The sequence below is a fragment of the Pinus tabuliformis genome, chromosome 9, assembly GCF_031772625.1.
Source record: "Pinus tabuliformis cultivar Carrire ecotype Pingquan chromosome 9, CPIR1, whole genome shotgun sequence".
NCBI classification, from domain to species: domain Eukaryota; kingdom Viridiplantae; phylum Streptophyta; class Pinopsida; order Pinales; family Pinaceae; genus Pinus; species Pinus tabuliformis.
In genome coordinates this window covers 1,136,347,220-1,136,352,862 of record NC_142307.1, presented here as the reverse complement: position 1 = coordinate 1,136,352,862, position 5,643 = coordinate 1,136,347,220, and positions in this window count along the sequence as shown.

The following is a 5,643-nucleotide window of genomic DNA, read 5'->3' as shown; positions in this document are numbered from 1 at the left end:
AGAGAGAGAAAATTGTGTGAGAGTGGATAGGAAATTACAACAGATCTATTGTAGGTTGTATCTCTTCATTTTGCTAGATAATATAAAAGGAAGGACTAATTATTTCTCTATGGACATAGCCCAAACTGGGTGAACCACGTATATTTGTGTGTCTCTTGTTTTATGTGTTTAATTTGTTTGTGTTTTTGCAATATTTTATGTGTTTCATTGCTCTGTAATATATAATTTTCTAACACTTAGGGGGGCACAGAGAAAGAAGAGGCGATCAACCTTCCTCCCGCTATTGAGCTCAATTCTTTGCAAAATGCTAAGTTTTTATCTATGTGAAATATACTCCACCCGAAATTCAATGATAGACACACGTTTCCAAGAGGGAAGCTAGGATAGAAAGGAGGTTCATTATATATGCTAAAGTGGAGGAGGAGGTTGGGGACTGGGTCCACAACATAGGAAACACAAGGACCTGATAGATAATATCTATACAAATTATTGATATTTATTGGTTATTAAATATTATCATGGGTAAATTTTTAGTTGAATGCTTGAAACTCAATAGGAGATCCTTTTGTGCATCAATGAGTTGTGAAAATAGACGGTAAAACTCATCAACATTGTCTCCATATTGGCCAAAAATCTCATAGGCTTGGATTTTACCACCTCTGAAGAGGAGGATGAATTCCTTGATACTATTTAAATTGATTCCCTATCCAAATAGATGCATTTTCTATTATTTTTTATTATATATAATTATGGAAGCAGGGATGCAATCCTAGATAAAGTTAATCTTAAGTTTTCAAGTAAAGTGTCCAACAAATATAAGCATTATTATCTTACTAATTTTGTCATCAAATTTAACTTATTTACCGTACCACTAATATGATTTCCTAAATAACAAACTAGTATGCACAACTAGCTAGCACCAAGTTGATAATATATAGAGCACCAAATAAGATCAACTTTAAATGCATGGCCAATTTATCTTTCAAACCATTCTCTTTCAAACTACTCTTTTAATATATATACACATAGATATATATGCATGCAATGATTTTTTTAAGCGATTAAATTATATGATTACTCACGGTTTAATTGTGTGATATTTTCTAAAGCCATGTAACTATTTATTTGATCTTATGCACTCATATTATGAATTCTCCATTCATCTCGAACTTAAAAAATTACTCCAAAAGTGATGTGTTGCATACTCTTTGTTGGTAAAATAGATTCACGGGTTTGATATTCTTTATATTCATTTAATTGTCCGGCTCTTCACTCTTTGTCCATCGCTAACAATGGAATATTAAGAAAAGGTATATCATTTCTTCACTTTTAGTGATCAAGCTATTATGTATCAACGATTGAGACACAAAGATTTAAGAGATCGACCATCCAAGTGAATTATTTGTTCTAACAATCCAACAAAATTGATATGTATCAATCTAATGATCCAACTATATGTGGGTTTGTTGGGAAAACAATATGACAATACAATGATATAGAGTCTAATAATCCAATAGATTTGTTGTGTAATAAATAGTTATTTGGTATTGAATGATGGAGGTAATAAACATTAATAAATGGTTTGTTTTATATACAGTGAAATGGTTAGGCGATAAAGTGGAATGTTTTTTTTTTTTTTTTTCTCTGTGGGCATAAATGGTTAGGTGATATATTCAGAGTTGAAGTTGAAGTTAATGGTATGTTTGTGTTGATGTTGGGGTTGTTATGATTATTATGTTTATGTTATATGTTTGTTATGTTTGTTTGATAGAGATGTGGTCACCATATATATTTGTAAGGTGTGTTGTGATGCTTGTAATGTTTGTAAGAGATAGTTGATATATCTTGCAAAGGCAAGGTACGTTGTTGAAGTAGTTGAGGATTTTTGCTTATTATTGTTGAAGAAATTGAAAATGCTATGTTGCAGATGTTACAAAGGTCAGTGTTGAAGGTATGTGAATTTTTGTTGGTAGATGTGATGTTTCACTGTATTGCAAAACACCATGGTATATTAGTCAGATTTGAAGAAGTCACTTGAGGTGCTTGAAGTGCTCGCAGTGTGCCTGTGACTACATAAGGTTTCCTTGTCACAGTATAGTTCTTGTTCACTGAATTTAATTTCCATTCAAATTTTCATTGAAAATATGCTTAGTTACAAAGGTAACCAAGCAACTTACCCTCACTAATGCTAGCAATCGGTTACCAACTTGTGGAGAGAATGCCATAGTTTCCTAAGCCCCTTTGTAGCTTTCTAATTGTGCTCTTGTTCTTTCACCATACTATTTCCTGGTGAATGGCCTCAATGCTTCCAACACTTCTAGCAATGTCTAGCTAACCCTCCATGTTCATTGCTCCCTCTGCATGTATGGTGTCTCTTGGACTCATATCTATCTCTTCTCTCAAAATTCCAATTACAATGAGCTTTTCCCTGGTGAGTCATATTAATTGATCATGGAACCTTCTCTCCCTCAACCAGATAGCATGTGCCCCATTTATTTTCCTTCTCATGGCTTGGACCCTTGTCTCAATATTGCTACCATACTTATAGGGATGCCATTAATGGTCGTCTCCTCTCATACTCCATCCCTTCGTGCACAATTTTTATTTTGTCTATCATCTCGATTGAGAATGGTCTTTTATGATTTAACTGCATGTGGATAACATATAGTAGAAGCCACATTCCCCTACCTATTGGGCATGGGAAGTCGCAACACACCTCACCCTCCTTTTCCAATCTAGTTACCGTATATGGGGATGATATTATAATAATATTATTATTATGGACCATAATAATATAATGTTTTAATTGATAAAATATAATAGTATCTTAAATAAATTGTAATTGGTTACAGTTACAACATACCAAAATTTTGGGAGAATTGGTTACACCATATGTAACTATTTCATAAAAGCCACAAATGGGTCAATCACAACATGTCTTTGGAGACTCTAATCTATGTAGCTATGGAAGTGAGTTATTCACCAAACCATTGGAGCTAAGATCCTTTGGATTAAATTTGAAGAAGGATATGAGGATGGCCTTTGATACACTTATGTGTGCACATGTCAGGAAACCATTTTTTAATATAGTTTCTCTAGGTGCAACCACATGTTTAACCACTACCTCAAGGTATCCAATGACTTAATATTGTGTATTTTAATACCATAGATTACATGTTTTATTATTTTAAATCATTTTACTAATACACCATAACAATATTTTAAATATTGTTTTAATATCATATATTTCATATAAAGATGATTTTATCTATTATATCATTTTTATAGGTAATTGATAAATTATAACAAAGTTTTAACTAAATTTTAATAATGATTTCATATCATATATTTTAATAGAATTGGTATTGCGTTTTAATATTCTAAATAATGTTAGGGGTGGCAGGAAGGGTGGGGCCCTTTATGGCACTAAAGAAATCAAAGTTTTATAATATTCATGGGGCTTGGAGAAGATGATAAATAATTAGGCAAAAACCTATGGTTTACTCCAAGGCATTCTTCTTGCCAAAGAACTTCATGTGTCTTCTCTCATTGTGTTAGGTGACTTCCTTTTAATAAATCAGAGTCAAGAATTTCTTTAGACTCTAGACCACATGCATGGCCATATTAAGTGCTATGAATGCTAGATGGACAAAATGGACTATAGGTTAGCATGAATTGAAAAGCGTATCACAATACTTCCAACCACAGTGAGATTTTTGACAACTGTTGTAGATCCAATTCCGGTAGTTGGATTAGACTCATAGCCTCATCCATAATTTTTAGATGTATCAAGCTTATGTTTTTCCTTTTGATAGTTATTTTGTGTATGGTTAGATAAGCCAGTGTCCAGGTCTATGTATGTGTATCATTTTTAATTTTAATGTTCAACTATCTATGCTATCCCTATGAAAGATGCATTTTTATTTATGAATTGCTCTCCCTTATAACAAACCAACATGACTTATATCACTTTTGATATAAATACTTGATTTCTAATTCAATGAAATTCACATTACAAAAAAATGTCATTATAATATCATATGATTACAATTTATTTCATATATATTATTATCATATCATTTACTATATTAAATTATATTATAATATCTTATTTAAATCTTAATAGCTTTATAATAATTATAATATTAGACCACAATATCAATATTATCAATTAACTTATCAAGCCAACCTATCTTGTTATCTATATAATAATGTATCTTTAGATCTAAATAAATGTATTTATATAATAATATATTTCGGCATTTAAATAAATGTATTTCTATAATAATGTATCTTTGCATCTAAATAAATGTATTTATATAATTATGTATCTTTGTAGTTCTTTAAATGAATATTAGAAATGTACCATTAAAAATATAGATGATGTATTTTTATTTTAATAATATCTTTGATGTAAGTTAATATATTAATAATGTTTTTAAATGCAATAAATATATTAATAATGTATTTTTTTAATAATATTTTACTATACAACTAGATTTAATGAAGATGTTTAAGCTTTATTATATTTTTACAATTTTGGTCATAATATTTTGTTGATCATTTTTTTTCTATTTAATAGATAAATTTGTTCTAATAGATTTGTTTTTTCTATTTAATAGATAAATTTGTTCTAATATAATTTGTTCTCTTAATTGATACGATGCGTTACAATTCCATTGTGTAGCATCTTTTAAAATGATTTATTTTGTGTATTTCATTCTCTAGACAAACGTGACAAAAATGTGCATCCAATTATTCTTTTAATTCATATTATGCGTTACAATTCAATTGTGTTGTATCTTCTAAAATGATTTAATATGTATCCATACAGATATGCGTGCATGCATGCAGTGAATTTCTAAAGCGATTTAACTAAGTCATATCACTCACGATTTAATTGTCTGTTATTCCATGCAGTATCATTTGAATGTATTATTCAAATACAATGATAAAGGGGAAAATACTTAAGATTAAGTTTTGAGTTTAATCTTATTTTTCTATTTTTATAAAAGTGTTTTTTCAGATGTCGATCCTGCTTTGAGACAGGCCGTCTAGCCAAAAATTGCACAAAAGCCTCCTAGAAAAATTCTGCTAAAAAAACCACCACAGATCTACATGGTGGAAAGGAGCACAAAAAGAACACTACACTGTCATCAAAGAAGAATACTCTAGAGAAAACTCTGAATCACAAGAAATCGAGCAAGAAAGAAACAACTCTCAAGACAAGCAGGGAGAAAGCCCCACCCAACAAATCAACAGTTATGAGGATTCGGATACCGCACAAAATAAATCTTCATTTAACAACAAAGCAGATCTCCTAAACCAAACTTCTTCTCCGACTATCTTCGAAAGGATGAACACAATAGATCTCAAAGCTAAGACACCAATGTCTCAAGAACCAAAAGAGATGAAGGAGATGCAAGATAAAGGAAGTTGGAAGATCATAGAGAAAAAAAAGAAAGCTACAACACCAATCTCGCCAAGAAAGACGAGGAGCCAGATAATTAAAAACTAAGAAAATTATAGGTCCAATAGACCAATTGGGTCTCAGTGGACGTTAAGCACCACCACCACCACCACCATCATCATCATCATATAATTTTTATTACAAAAAAAATCACATGATATAAGCTCAAATTT